Source organism: Passer montanus, unplaced genomic scaffold, assembly GCF_014805655.1.
Source record: "Passer montanus isolate IOZ18808 unplaced genomic scaffold, ASM1480565v1 scaffold26, whole genome shotgun sequence".
NCBI lineage: Eukaryota > Metazoa > Chordata > Aves > Passeriformes > Passeridae > Passer > Passer montanus.
In genome coordinates, this window is record NW_024367261.1 from 1232906 (window position 1) to 1248735 (window position 15830).

At 42.6% G+C, this 15830-nt stretch overlaps 1 long non-coding RNA gene across 1 annotated transcript; it reads right to left on the minus strand.

Annotated features, from left to right (window-relative positions):
- Nucleotides 1-189: 189 nt before the first annotated feature.
- Nucleotides 190-10916, minus strand: LOC120503522. The gene is made up of 4 exons (XR_005627771.1): nucleotides 10712-10916; nucleotides 8603-9441; nucleotides 7437-7523; nucleotides 190-3175 (listed from the first exon to the last, which is right to left on the minus strand). It is a non-coding gene; the product is annotated as an uncharacterized LOC120503522 (long non-coding RNA).
- Between the last annotated feature and the right edge of the window lie 4914 nt (nucleotides 10917-15830).

Genomic DNA, 15830 nt, shown 5'->3' on the forward strand with positions numbered 1-15830 from the left:
ATCCTCCTCCTTCCTGTTGCAACAGGACAATGCTGAAAGTGTTGCCAAGCCCTCCCAACGCCACCTCAGAGGATCTGCCACCACAACTGGCATATCTTTTCTTCCTCCCTCCCCTCCCTGGCTTTCTTACCCCAACTATGCTCACCAGGAGCATTTCAGAATGTTTGTGCTAAGGAAACAACTTGGCCATTGAAGTTTCAGTTCTTTTTGAGACAAAGTAGGAGTCCTTATGGCACAAAAGCATAAGAAATAGGAAACTGGAGGGGATTTTCTGAGGCCCACAGTCCAAGAAGCCATGCTTACTATGTTGCCAGTCTTTGATGGTCTCTGCCCTCAGGGAGCCTGTGATGCAGCTTTGGGTGCTGGTTTTCAGGAGTCCTCCCAAGCAGACACAGTGATAGCTCCCCCGCTTGGTCCTCACAGCAGTCCTTTAGAGGACTGCAGGACACATGAACTGGAGAGCTCATTGGCAGCCAGCTTTTTCTAGAGTCCTTGTGCTGTCCAGGACAATGAAGGTGTTTTGCACCACACAGCTATATTTGGGTCAAATGACCATCAGCTCTTGCCCATCATGAAATGTGCATCACCTGACAGCTCTGGGGCTACACTCTGTGGGAGCTTTTTATCTTCATGTCAACTTCAAGTTTCACCAAGCTCTAAGGTAACTGGAGACTGTGTGACACTTCCTCTGTCAGACATAACTCCACAGGCCAGTGGAGTTACATGGAGAAAAAGCAATGAACAGGGAAGAATTCAGGCCTATGTTCTGCCAGCTGCTGCTGTTTGGCAGCAGAGGTAGAAACCACCTACTGAGAACATGCGTGGGCAGTGGAGAGCCCCTCTTGCACACATGGCACCTACCAAGGGTGGTCACTTGCCTCTGCATCTGCAGGGCAGATGAAGGAACAAGGAGACACATGAAGACGACTCTGCTGTCTTTTGGGCAGCTGTGACTTCCAGCCCCATACCAGAGAATTCTCAAACCTCCAATGGCTAAACACCATGGAAATCAAGCCAGGGGGCAGAAAAGGAGATAATACCTCTCATGGGAAGTAAATAATTTGGAAGACAGGACCCCTATCCTACGTCTCTGGAGATTTCCCAGCCACAGCAAGGTGACTCCACAGAGGTCAGGACTCATGCAGAGCATGGATCAGAGATCCAAGATTGGCACCTAGGAGCAGCATGACGGTACCAGTAGGTGGGATAAGGAGCTTGCTAGGGTTGGTAGCCAAGGCACAGCATGGGGCTGCAGCAGTTTTGGGGGCAGCCTGGTTACCTGCACACAGGTAAGTGTTGCATTATGTTTTCTCATAGCTGAAGGGTATGAGAAGACTGCTGAACACTGTTTGGCTTGTTGCACAGAAAGCCACCTGGCTGGAGGACTCCCCCTGTCCTGCTCCCCCAGGAGTGCGAGCACCCTGAGGGGACAGATCTGATCCCATCACACACATCCTGAGCTGCAATTGCCATTGACTCACTTTTGCACAGATGGGCCCTGTGGTAACCATCTGGAGGGCAAGCAGCACCCCTGGCACCGGGGAACACAATGAGCTTTCTGGGGGAGGAGGCTGGTTGCCAATTTTCTTTTCTTGCCTTTTTTTTTTTTTCCCCCTTGCATCCACATTTCTGTGTGGCGTGTTGTGCTTTGTGCCTCTCTCTCCCACTTCCAGCCAGCACTTCAGTTCCCGAAATTACAGCTGCTGCGACGATGTTACAAAAACTGATATAAATATTGCCTCGGTGCCATGCCTGCTGGAGGCCTGCAACACAAATAAGAAACACCGTCTCCCAAGGAAGTCATGTGCTTCCCCAAGTGGCTGCGGTGCTGTCAGAGCCAGGAGGAAAACTTTCCGTCAGAGAGAGCGGCTGCAGCAGAGCAGATCCCTGCGCTCCAGCCGTCGCGCCTGAGCGGGCAGCGCTTGCAGATGTCTCCCTGCGCCCAGGCGCGTCACCCCGGGGCTTTCGGCAGAAGCCACCGGTCGCACAGAAACTGGGGAGGCCAAAATTTTTGGTGGCAGTGGCAGGAGTGGGACTTTGCATCCAGGGAGAGTAATGTTTTGCAGGCTGTGATTTATTTATTTTGTGGGGAGAGATGTAAATTCATGCTTATGACAGCTCCAGATGGCGGGTATTTTCTCATTACCTTGACTTCTTAGCATTTGCTATCCCTTGCCTATTAGACTGCACTGGCCTTAATTTAACTTCCGTGGTTCCAACCTACTGACGTCAGGGCTGATGCAGGAGGGGGTATGGAAAACACAAAGCCTTGATTTTCCTGTAGGGCGTTATGTTTAATGAATGATGCCCTGGGATGACCAGTGGAAGAGCGCTCACTTCTGCACAGCAGCCTGTGGGGAGCTGTGAGCCCGTATCCATTTCTCAGAGCAGCCTTCAGATGCTCGTGGCCTTTGCCAAAGGCTTTTGCAGTCGCAGGCACCCTTCCCACAGCAATAGACTTTGGATGATGGACAGCCCTTCCTCTCCAACCCCACAGAAAAGCCCTTAAATGGCTGCAAAGCTTGCAGCATAAAGGGTTATCTAAAATGTACTTTCCTGTTGTTGCCAAAGCCAGAGTTGTTCTGTTCCAAGTCCTCCCATGCCAGACAAGAGTTTGTGGGGGAAAAAACACACAAGTCAGTAAAGCTTTACAGCCAGAGGAGAGGGTGTGCCAAGATCTGTCACAGGCAAACTGATCAACCAGGTGCTCACATAAATGGGTTGCTGTGCTGTGTGCCAGTGACTAGATGGGAGGGATGTTTTGCCTGCTGTAACTACACAACGCACTCCTCGGGAACAGCTGAGCATTGTAAAGCTCTCCAACAGGGTGGTTTCATTTCGTCTTCATTTTAAAAATATCACTCCCATGCCATTTGCAGCGTAGATGGATGTATGAATGCACTGGAATATTATACTACAGCATGTGCACAAGAGTACCTGCCAGGACATCACCCTCAAGAAACCAGACTCTCAACTCTGGCCTTCTATACATAATAACACAACTGTGCTTCTCTCTTGTCATCTCACAGCTTTACTTAGGAACCTGCACTCTTTCCTAGGTGATCAAGTGTAGTCTTCCCCCTTCCTCTGCATCAGTACTTGTCTCCCAGGAATTCATCTTCCTCTTCCTGTGATGCTCTGCCTCACCAAGGCTGCAGGCAGAGTAGAGCAGGTCCTAGAAGAAAAAAACCCCAAACTAATAAAAATGTTATTTTTAAACAGAGGGAAATTTCAGAAATCTTCATTTGGTGTTTTTGCTTCCATATTTTGCTTTGGATTTTTTTTAAAAAACAAACCCAGTTATAATATCTGTCTGCGTGTAACAGCAGTTCTGATTACCACACACAGAGGAATATTTTAAGTTAATGCTGAAAACTCAGAAGGACCAGCTCTGAAATATGGTATGTGTACACATGTCTGTATGTGTAAAAGAGGGGCAGAGGCAGAGAGAGATAAAATGGCAGCTCTTCAGATGGTAGAACATTTGGAAGGGGATATAGGACCAGTGTTCAAAAGATATTGTTGCAAATGTTTCTGTTGCAGGGAGAAAAATACCATAGATGTATATATCCATACACATATTCTGCTAGAAAAACACAGCTTAGGAAATTTTACTCTTCTCTGGAAAATTGTTGTTGCAAACTGAAAGCCTAAATTCAAACTGTAGATCTTTACAAGCATCTACATCTGTGCTGGCCATCATAGGCTCCCTTTATCCTCCGCACAGATCTAGTCTAGGCAGTGATTCATCTCCTCCTACAGCAGACATGTAAATAGGTCAGATGAATCATGGCCTAAAAGTGCCTGCTCCCTGTATTGACTGCAAAGGGAGCTTGGGGTGATGGGTTTTGCCATATGTGTCTACACTGCTGATGTCTGCAGTGAGAGAAGATATATCCAAGGCTAGGTACAGAAACAGAAAAACATTTTATTTTGGTTTTGAGGCCTGACTTTCAAGTGCTAAATTATCCTTTACTTTTATGGAAATACTGCTGCAAGTCACTATCAGTGATACACAGTGTATCATTCAATACATTTTTTTTCTATCAGAATATGTGTCTGCCACTGCCAATTATATAATATGTATTTCTTGCAGTAAGTGTCAGATTACAGTAAAGTACACACAAGCTTGGGAAAACACATACATCTTTTTATACTCCTTTGTGAAGCTTTTCTGTTTCTTCAAGCAGAAATCTAACCATACCATGTAGTAACTGCAGCAATATATAATACCAATACTAATACTAATACTAATAATAGTAACTATTATGAACATGAAATCCAGGTTCCCACTCCTATTTTTACATCCAAATTCAAAGAATTCTGTTGGTTGGACACTAGAAACTGCCCTAGTTTCTTACAGGAAGAGTAAGAGAGGAGCCAAGCAAGGGCAGAGGGGGTTGTCATAAGGGTCAATATTCACAGTCTCCAGCTAAATTTATGTTTTGCTGGAGTTGAGGCCTTAAAAGATGAAAGAACATCTCTCAAAAATGGGATTAGAAAACTTCTCTGCTGGCCAACTGACCCAGGATCTGATAGGGACACAAAGACTGTGAAACTCAGATATTTATTTCAACCCCAAAAGAAAAGGCCAGGACATCCAAGCAAAGCCATAAGTACCTAGAGACTTAAGCAGGAAAGGCCATTTTAGACGAAACATTTGTCTGAATAAAATTCACCACAGGTGCCACATGCCTTGGCCACAGAAAGTTTCCTCTCTAAAGCAATTGTTTCAGTCTTCTTAAGCCCACCTACCCAAATAAGCCCTTGGCTTGGGGATCAATCTAATCTATCAGGCAATGAGGCTGAGATAAGAGATGTAACTTGAAGAGCAGGGAAAAGAGAGAGGAACAGAGCATGATTCCCCTTCACAGACTATCTCCAGATATCTACTCTCTTTTGAACAGCCACTATATCTAGACACAGGCAGAACAAGCAATATATTCAGTCTGGTAAGACTTGGTCTATCATTCTTGCTACATACTCACAGAGCTGCTTGAATTTTTCCCAGTGCATGAGTCTCCTTATAGTGAAGGCTGATTCCACAATACTGAAACTTTTCCGAGAAAATGACAATTGATTATAGTAATATAGTTAGTAGGAAGTTACCAAAACATGCTTAGCTTTGTTTTGCAAATTTTAGCTTGTAAATTTAAAACCAGTCCTCAGGTAGTGGGATGTCCATGGCAAGAACAGGCTTGAAGGTAACATTAAAGTTCCTGCAAAGGCCCAGCTTGACTTTAAGTAACTGCAGCCTAGTTTTGCACCCTGGCTGGCTGCAGCCCTCAGCTCCAGCGGGGCCCAGTTATCATGTATAGCAGCAGATGAAAAGGATGGTGCTGTACCATGGCTCCTGGACAGTATGGAATTATCTTGGATACATCAAAGGCAGAACCAACAAGCCGAAGAAAACCCAAAACACCTACAAGCAAAAGTAAAGGGTCTGTGCCCTGCATTTCTGAAGCACTTGCAGCAACGACGTGCTACAAGACACTTGAGATGCTCCTACCTAAATCCAGTTGGACTGAGTGGGTCTTAGTAGGTCCAGGTCTACTTTGTGCATAGATGAATATCCTTGTTTTACTGCTCAGCTGAGAAGCGTGTTCACAGAATATTGCATCTCAGCCAAGAAGCTAGACCAGACCACAGCTCTTTTCTGTATCCAGGGGGTGGTAATACATAACCCAGGCAATTCCGGCATGCTTAGTTAACAGTTGCTTCTAATTAATTAAGTGACATATGTGGACATGCAATATTTCAATCTTAATGTCTCAAATAATTTCAACATTACTGACACACAATGTTTCAAGTACACTCAATTACAAGATTTCTGGAATTAAAGACCTCCTAAATTTCATTAAAAGATAAAACTTCCTGTTCCAGTTCAGAACAAAAATATATTTTAAATGCCTGAATGTCTTGTAGAACAGCTTTTCTTCCTAATACAAACACAGATGTAGCGCATAGGCCAAACACAGCAAAACACTTAAGTACATCTTAACTTCAGTCGTGTAATTCCATCTTCAGGCATGTGCCTAAACCCTGTAATGGGCTCAACTCAACCAAACCAAGGTTGTACAATATCTGTTTGTACAGAAACATTTAAGCTGCCTGTTGATGTTGCATTTCTGCAACATGAAGTTGCAGTTTAACATGTTCCTACTGCAATTGCTTTTTGACCATTTCAAAGATAGTTTCCAGAGAGGGGTGTTGATTCATTTTTCAGTCCCAAGACTGACCTTATCTCTGTGCAAATGATCTGAGTAATTGTTTATTCAAGGAAATGTGCAATCTTTTGAGAAATGGCTTCAAATGTGGATTGTAAAACATTGCAACTAGTTGGTTTGTTAATGGCGGATGTTCTGGAGGGAAAAGGGAAATTGAAAGGATGAATCATTATCCAGATGAAGTTCAAAAGTGATTCAAAATTCATTTCATAATCACAGACGTGTGCCAAATAAACCCATCAAGCACAAGCTGCAGGCTTTTATTTTTGTGAAGTCTGCAAGTTTTTTCCTTAGCTATTCCCACTATAACCTTTGGAGTGTGGCTAAAAATAATAAATAAATAAAAAAGTTAGAAGAAATTATTGCCTTCTAAATGCTCCATATACCTGTCTCTTTCTACCGTGTTGTGCTGCATCCACAAAATTACTGTCAATGTGCACAGTGGAATACAAATACTTTTCCCTTTTGGCTTGTAATGAGCTCATGGATGGAATGAAGATAAAAGTCAGAGCAGCTGGGAGTGCATCAGGACTGCAACTCCTGCATGCACCCACAGCAAGGTCCCTGGCCCCTCAGCTGAAGTGAAAACCCTATGTTACAAAGAGCAGGCATGCACAGTATTTCTCTTACATGTCCAGATTCTCTTACATGTCTATAAATCCTGTCAGGGCTGAACAAAGTCCAAGGTAAAAACTATGGTCAACAGGTGCTCTCTCCTTTTGAGGGTTATCCATCCTCTCACACAATTCCACCTCTGGTGGTGTGTCCCTAACAGAACAACCCTACAGAGTTTTAGTTGTGCTGTTTAGGCTGTGAGCCTGCAAGAAAGCATGTTAGGACAAAACTCTGCAGGAAGATATCTCATCCTTGGTCTCTCTCTGGTCTCTCACCCATCCCTCTCTCAGCTGTAATCTTCACAGACTTTTGCAGCTACCATAGGAATAGTATGATCTTTCACTCTTTTCCTTTCAAGTCCTTTTCTTCAACAGTCTTACACTGCTTTTGATTTGCTTTCAAAACATCAATGGTTGGTTGCTGGGGGAACATTTACTGCTTCACTAATAGATTGGAAACTCATCCGGAAAGCGGCAGTGCAAACAAAACAGGAATTGATCTATCTTTTACATTAAATGATCATTTTTTTCAGAAAGACCCTTGGAATTCAGAATCTTCAGACCTGTAAAATATTATAGGTTGTTCAACTCATACCAAAAGAAAAGGCTCACTGGCTGTTGTTGAGATGTCTTCACCCAAGTGCGTTGTTTGCCTGGGACTCCTCCTGAAGCTCTGTAGTTCCTGTAATTTACACAAATAATTCCTTAGAGATGTGTATAAAACACAGTATAAAAAGCATGTTAGGAAACTATAAGAAAAATAGTGGTAAATTTAGGTTGAAGAAGTAGCCAATAGATTTTCCAGTAAGAGCATAAACATACTGCAAAGGCATCCATTGGAATACACAGGTGGAAATGGGTTCTTTTAAAGCCATGTCCCTTAAAATGTCATTCCATGGTGACTCCATGTCACCATCTTGTCAGCATAGGAGTTTCTAGCCAAGGATAATGAGAATCAAGTAACTTGAACAAATGGTTTTATAATGACCAATAAGCTGAATTTCTTTGCATTATACCACAATAATTTTTTACCAAGATCATGCATTCACTAAAAGCAAAGTTGATTTGTGGACATCTGAAGGAAAAAGTTGGGACAAGTAAGCAAATTGGAATGACATACTTGTTCAAATTTTCCCATTGGTAGGGACAATGTCTTACTAATACTTTTGTACCTGCTGACAGACAGAGTTCAAATGTTGAATCTCTAGCTCACTGACACTACATGTTCTGTTGCATTCAATGGCAATTATAATTTCTCCTGCCTGTTACTTGAAAAAACATTGAGACCTTTTTAAAAAATGTGGCTCAAAATAAATGCTTGATTTCTGGGTTTAAAAATTATGAAAACCCTTGGAATGTGTAGAAAGGCCAGTGTTGCAAGTGTTATCTAATGAACATGACTCTAAGGTCGTGTTTATTCTCACAAATACCACAGCTTTTCACAAAGGCAACAGAAATATGCATGTAATGCTTCAGCAATAACGCAAATTATGATCTAAACTCACTGCAGCCATGATATCTTTTAGAATGAACTCCTATCAGAACTCCTCATCTTCACAGCTCTGAAGGCTGCAAACATTGCACCTTTTCACGACTTTAACCATACCAAAAAAAGAAGTGCCATCTCACTGTAATAATGCTGTCTTAATTATGTACAATACTTAGCACTAGTTTTACACCAGATGAGTCATAGTAGAAGCTTGTACTTTACTGTTTGACTAAATCCCACAGCAGTTAGAAGTCCCTGCAGTGAGTGCTTACCAGCTTGTGCTTAGCTCTTTTCTCAGACCATGACTGCTGAATCCTTTGGGGAAGGCTGGTTTGAAGGGTGCTGCACTAGGATGAGCAGACACTGGCTGGAAACAAGGTCTCAGAGTCAGTGAGAACATGCCAGAGAAATGTCTTCAAAGCTGCTCAGGTGTCTGCTTCTCCAGTCTTGTCCATTTTAGTGAACTGGGATTCTAAAAATTACAGAGCTGGGTTTCATTCCTTTCTTTTTAAAAGCAGTTTATCTTCTGAGTAGAAAGGTGTTCTTTTTTTTTTCTTTTTGTGCTGTTTGTTGTAGCAATTAAGATGATACTAAACAGGTAACTGAAATGCAGTTATTTATGGAATCCCTCTTCACTTATGTTACACCATCTACTCTTTTACTGTTAAAAATAATCCCGCAGAAGCAGATACCTATCATTTTATGAAAAATTTTCATCACTTGGCTTTTCAACAAGACAGCATGATCTGCTGGGCCCTTCTTCATTTGTGCAGATTTTTTCTCCTTCCTGGGTTTTGGGGCTTGATGAGATCAGTGAAATTTCCTGGTAGGCACAGGATCTTTTTCCAGGTCCTCTTAATTGCTGATGCCTTGGAGAATACTGGCTATTCTCAAGTCAGATGTTACTTTGACAGTTCAGCTTTTTTCATCTGAAATATATGAATAATACCCCTTTTGAGCCTTCATAAATGGTGCTGGAAGCTTCAAAGGAAAAACACTTTTAGATAGATTTTTTTTAAAAAAGTTAAAGAGCAGATGGACTTGTAGCTGAATATACTGCAGTCTTCATTCACAGTCAGCAGGAGAGGTAGGTTCCAGCCTCTTTGAATCTCTGTTTGGAAGACCATGTAGGAACTTTAATGTCAGACATTGTGAAAAATTGGTCCCATCTGCCTCCCCTCCTTCACCCAACAGATACACAGAGAGCCTGAGTACCTGGCTATCACAGATCACTGGGAACACTGCTGAAGCATCTCTCTATGCAAATGACAAATATTCTACTCATTAATAATCTACGCATTAAACATCCCGGTAATGAATGCCCTGCTATGGCAACTTCCAGGAGACTCTTGATTAATTGGAAGAAGCAAAACACTTCATGTTGAAGTAACAGCTGGTTATGGTACTTACCAGTATCAGCTGATAGTCTAAAGACATACACTTCACCAGGAAGCATTCATTCCTGCACGTTATTTAAATAGAAGTTGGGTTTTTTGGTACCTCTGAACTGAGGTCTATTACATCTTGGCTATAGGGTCCTTCTAGTAAACAGTCAGTGTTTTTTCAAAGTCTTACAAAAAACTTTGCTCCGAAGAAACCCCAAGGAGCAGTGTGCACGCCACACTATTGTGTGATGCAAAAAGGATGCATCCAAGTGAAAGGACAAACAAATTTTTATGCTAACAAAAATATTTCATTTCCATTTTAGACAGGAATGCACTAAATAATGCATCATACTTGAAAGGTCACCTTTTGGTCTGCAAGCAGCTGCAGCAGCTGTGTTCCTTTGAGACCCTGCTCTGAGCACAGAACAAAGCGTGAGAGCTGACAACAAGCTTGGAAGATGCAGGTATGGGACAGGCTTCTGGAGGTCTCCCAGCAGCTACAGTTGAGAACCACTGCCAAATTTCCTTTCTCTTATTTTTTACTTCAATCTCAAATAACCTCCTTCTTTTCCCTCCCTTCCTAAGTAAATTAGTCATATGCAAAATATGAGAAAATTAACAGCCAACTCAGATTTTGACACCATGCAGAGACGAGTATCCATGGAGATTAGGGACCTCCTGTTCATCACTGATTTCCCATCACATTTGACAGGAAGGTACAACAAGCAGAACAAACTAGTCCCCAGAAAGGCACTCCATGGGGCCGAGTTCAGCTTAGAGGGTACTGAGCCTGTTATTCCCAAAGTATAAAGCAGGCAAGACCCACAGCTGCTTTAGATATATCCCTCATATTTGAGGCTTTCATCCCATAAATCTGGATGGAAGAAATTGATTGATTTTCACATATTATCTCATTATCAGGAACTCAGATATGAGTTTTGCAGCTGGGAGTCACTTTAGCTTTCTAGACTGGAGTGTTGATTATAAAATACAGACCTTAGTTTGGAGACAGTGATTTTGTAGGGGAAAGAACATCTGTGTCCATTATCATCCAGTTCAGAATCTGTCCCCCTAACAGGTAGGTCAGGGTGGTACAGAGTAGACATCCTGATCAGATCTGACTGTGAGAGGATGGTGGAGGAAGAAACATGTTGTCCTGGTAGGACTTTCGCGGTTGTATTTTCCGTAGATGCAATCCTGTTCCATTTCCTGAATGCCTAGATCAAAATTGCCTACAACCAGAATAGTTTTTTGTTTCAAATTAAATCAAACTAGCAGGGAGAGAAATAACAACTACAGAGGAAACAAACAAGGGTTTAAATCACTGTAAAGGCTATCTTGCATTGATGCATAGAATTTGCTTCTAGACCACAGCCTGGGGAACACTTTATTTTTAAAGGTTCCACACACAATAAACATACATCTAACCATATATACCACTCATCTTTCCTATCCAGAAAAACAAGCAAGTCTTAAAAAGAGATTGTGAAAAAAAACAACCAACAAACCAAACCAAATCAACTAATGCACAAGCATTGAATTAAGTATTAGAATTGCAGTGCTTAGGCATTCCTTAGTGCATCCAGATGTGCTTTCATCTCCTCCACTCACTCACATATCAAGATTGCACCGGACCTCCATGAAAACCCTCCAAGCTCTGGGATTGCTGTCCTTGATCCTCGTGATGTAGGATTCATTAATGCCAGCTGCTGCTGTTAGCTTCTCCCCACATCAGTGGCTCAGTGTCACCCCCAACCAGCACAAAACCCATGCCATGTGGCAAGGCCCCATGGTTAAGCAGGTGGCCAGCCTTGGAGCCACAGTGGGCACAGCAAGGTGGCAGCCATCAAAAAACAGAAAAGAGAGCAAGGGCCCATAGGGCTCTTCAAAGGAGTTGGCAAGAAAATTTTAAAATTTGCACTTAAAAAAACCCAAAAAAGCAGAATACTGCAGAGCAACCAAATTCACCATAAACTGCTCTTTACAAGCTGGAGGCAACAGCAGGAGTTTTCAGTCAGCCTGATCAAACTGAAGTCTCCCGATTGCTCATGTGCTTCTCTGGCACTGGCACATGAGGGCCCTGAACAGCATGTCCTACAAGTCAGGAGAGAGCCCCATATGCTTCTGACAGCAGCAGCCTTGTAACCCTTTTCCAGCCATGTTACCATCAGGTATGGGTCATTCCTGGAATTCAGTCTGCATCAACAGACATAGATACGACATATACTGAACCCATCATTTAGTAGTCACTTCAAAAGGGGCCAGGATATCACTGGCATCACTTAGATCATCAGGCCGAGCCCAAGCTGCACTGGCCTACATTAAAAAAAAAAAAAAAGTAAAGAAAAGCAAGTCTATTATCAGAAGGTTTAATTTGTTCAGCAGGAGCACACACCTCCTTTGCAAAACATCTGTGAATCTGGAAAATAGAAAAGGCTAAAGGCACAGACCAGTCAAGCACCATTTATTTAAAATGTGTGATCCCAAAAATAATGGAGCTAGATTTCTAGCTTTTGAGCTAGAAATTCAAGCCAGAAAGTGATAGCAGCCCCCTGGACAGACAGCAATCCAGGGTTTAATTCTGGACCTACAAACAACTAAATAAGTGCTCATACTAATGGCAAGAGAATGGGAACACACAGCCTTTGCACTCTGTGCCTTTTCTTCCAGTACTCAAAAGCCATGTCCTCTGGGCTTCCATAAGATGATTTTAGAGTCTTTAATGCAATATGAATTCACCAAAGCACTTGACATCATTTCAGCTGCTCTAAGTCACGTCCTTGGACTGCCTCTAAAAGAGCCATCCTATCTTCACTGACAGTGTGGGTAGCCTGGTAAGAGGAGGTTTCCAGTGCAGACTCCTGCATAATGTGCTTTAATTCAAGCAGTGACAATATTGCTCCTGCCCCCTCACCCTTCCACTCCTGCTCTTCCCCCCTTGGCAAATGACATGTTTTACTTTGGCAGAGCGAACTATGCCAAGTAAGTACAAACAGCCACGAGAGTGGAGTAAGAGTGCATCTCTGGGAGCAAAGCCACCCTTTCTCAGCTTCACGTTGGCGCAAGACCAAGTGAGCATCAATGTGTTCCATCCTATCTCCAGGCCACCACGGGCAGGAGAGCCCAGCCCAGCCGCTGGACTGCAGTCCCCACTGCTGCAGTGAACTCTACCCTTCACATCATATCTGCTGGGCAATTAAAATAAAACTGCATTAATTTTTTGTCTCTTGAGCATATTTTCAGAGCTGCCCCCTTTGACTTAAGTATTTAATGAGTTGCAACCCAGTTAACACATTTGCACACACTCCCAGACACAAAAACATACAGAGTTGCTTGCATATGGCTTTCCTTACAGTTCTGATAATCTCAGTAATTTATTCAGTTTGGCAAAGTTTGAGTGTTTTTCCATTTCCTCTGCAGAAGGGGAGCAATGTGATTGTTGCTGTGGTGATCCTTCCCTTAATATTTTTAGCCATAATCTGACTTAAAGTCATGACTGGCAGTGGAAAGTGTCATTTTTTTAAGGCACAATACCAAAACATTTCTGAAGAGCCTTTTATTTTTCACACTGAATATTACATATATATATCTATATATATATAAAAATACATGCGTGTGTGTATATATATATATATATATATATATATTCCTTGAAATTCACATTGATAAGTATAAACATGTAGATATTCCTTTATCATAAACAGGCTTGAGTTTAGCCTTTCTTTTGTAAGCCCTGTTCTCCTCCACCCACTTGGGCTAAATCTTCGCAGTTGGAACCTCTGTTCATTATGTTATGCTTTCAGAAAGGGACTAACTTACTCAGACACATCAATGCTGGCATTAAGAGAAGTTGCTTGTCTAATGCCCCCAGGCACTGGGATTAAATATCTACCCCCTTCCCTGTTACTGAGGTTAATGACTTCTCTGTTCTAAGAGAAAGGGAGAAAAGCGATTTCACGTTTTTCCTTCTTTTAAGAGGTTGCAGAGCCAGCAATCCTCTCAGTACTGAGACGACGCTGAGAGGAAGCTCCCTACCTTCATTTATGCCTTGATCAATGAAGCTGTTGGCAGAGAATACCGTGACACACATTGAGGAAAGGAGCACAAACCTGATGGAAACGGTGATGCTATTCCCATTTGTAGCATGGACTGCAGGCATATCCCTGCAGGGCTCTACGAAAGCAAGGGTGGTAGCACCACCCCACCAAACCTAGAGCTCTGCTGCTGCATGGAAGTTGTGCAGAGCACACAAGGAGCTGAGGTGGAGGTCCAGCCCTCGCGTGTCCTGTGCTTGTGTCCTTCCCTTCATTCCAAATAGGAAACTTGAGAGGACTAGGAATACATGTGTTCTGAAAGCCACAAAACTTTCATTACATTGCTTTTCCATAACCTGTTTCACAGGGAGTGAAATACTTAACACTGAATTATCCCATGGGACTAACCAGGGAAAAGGATGCCATGAAGTATGGATGAAAATAAACCCAACTGGGCCAACGGAAAGCTGTCCTCCCATTTAGTCATAGTTTCCTGAAAATTATAATTTGGAATTAATTTTTGTTTGTCATTTAAAATCCAGGATTAATCATTTGGGAAGGCTGACAATTCCGTTTCTACATTTTGTACCTCTGGTGGGTGTTTTCCAGCACTTAAAACAATTCCCAGATTATTTGTTTTTTGAGGTGCGGAAAAACAAGAGGCTGTTTATTTTCCATTCAGGCAAATAAAAAGTAACACTCCAAAATATTATATAACTTCTATCATTGCAACTAAATATGTTTGGTGTATCTGAATAAACGAGATTCAGGTATTTGTTCCTGAAATGCACCAAACAGAAACTACCACAATACTTTTCTTCTACAATGGATTGCAAATATAGATGATGTGGAATTATATATTCTCTTAATTATAATATGAAGAATTCCTAGAATCATAAGTAAAGAAACCCTTTAACAAAGAGATGAATACATATTTACACACACACATTTACTATGAACTACATTAAATATGACAGAATACTCCACCATGAGTATGCCCATGTCTTATATTTCACTCTGCTCCTCTAGAAATTTCAAAACTTTTAGGATTTCATCTAAAAGTTTTCAGTGAGTGCTAGAGACTTGTGTCTTCAAAAAAAACCCCTCAGTCTTCTGTGATCTTAACACTCCCAGGATAGACACTGGTAGATTCAGCAGCCTGTTGATGCAGCAGATTATGTCAGAGGTGCAAAAAAACAACCAGTGCCACACTGGTGGAATTAGGACACGGTTTTCTACCACTGCTTCAGTATTTCCCTACCATCACCACCCTGAGCACTTGGACTCTGCCTTCCCACTGATCATCCTGAGGCAAGGCATTGGACACATAACACACCTGTGGCCAGACTGCACCTGCACAATATTTTGGGGACACCGCGGATCCTCTGCAGTGGCTGAACAGTGATGCTGCTGATCCAGGCAATGCCAGCAGACCTCCCATAGCTGCAGCCAGCATGACACTGGTCCTCAACAATTCCCTCATCAGAACGCACTACACCTTGGGATATGTGCTGGCACGGGAAGGGCAGGAAGTGAGAGCTGATTTGCTTTCACCTTGGCCTCTTTAATGCCATCTCACACTGTGATGCCACCAGCACCTGAATAATCTGCCGGCATGAGTATCGTGTGCGTGTGTATTCTTACCCACACTGTGCCTTAGGAATGAAAGAATTCTGCAAAGAAAGGAAGGGACAGCTCTGGGAGCCGGGAATAAGCACATAGGGTCAGCTAAACCTCTTTTCTAGGTCATTTTAAGAGATTTCATTACACAGATCCACTGTTATTTAAACCCAGTCCCACTGTAAGAGAAAAAGAACCAAAATAAAGCAGACTGTTGGATGGAGCTCACCTGCTTAGAGCTACTTTGACACTTTTCATTAGATATAAATGCCAGGTCTTGCTTTCCATACTGACCCAAAGATGCTGGATCCTGGCTTACTTTCCCTTAGCATGCACCACACCTGACCTAACCAGTTTCATGGGACCAGGCTGAACCTCCAAAGTCTTGCTCTGCCACACTCAGCTTCATTTTCTCACAAAGCCTTTGAATTAAGGCAACCTTTCACCACATCCTCCAAGAA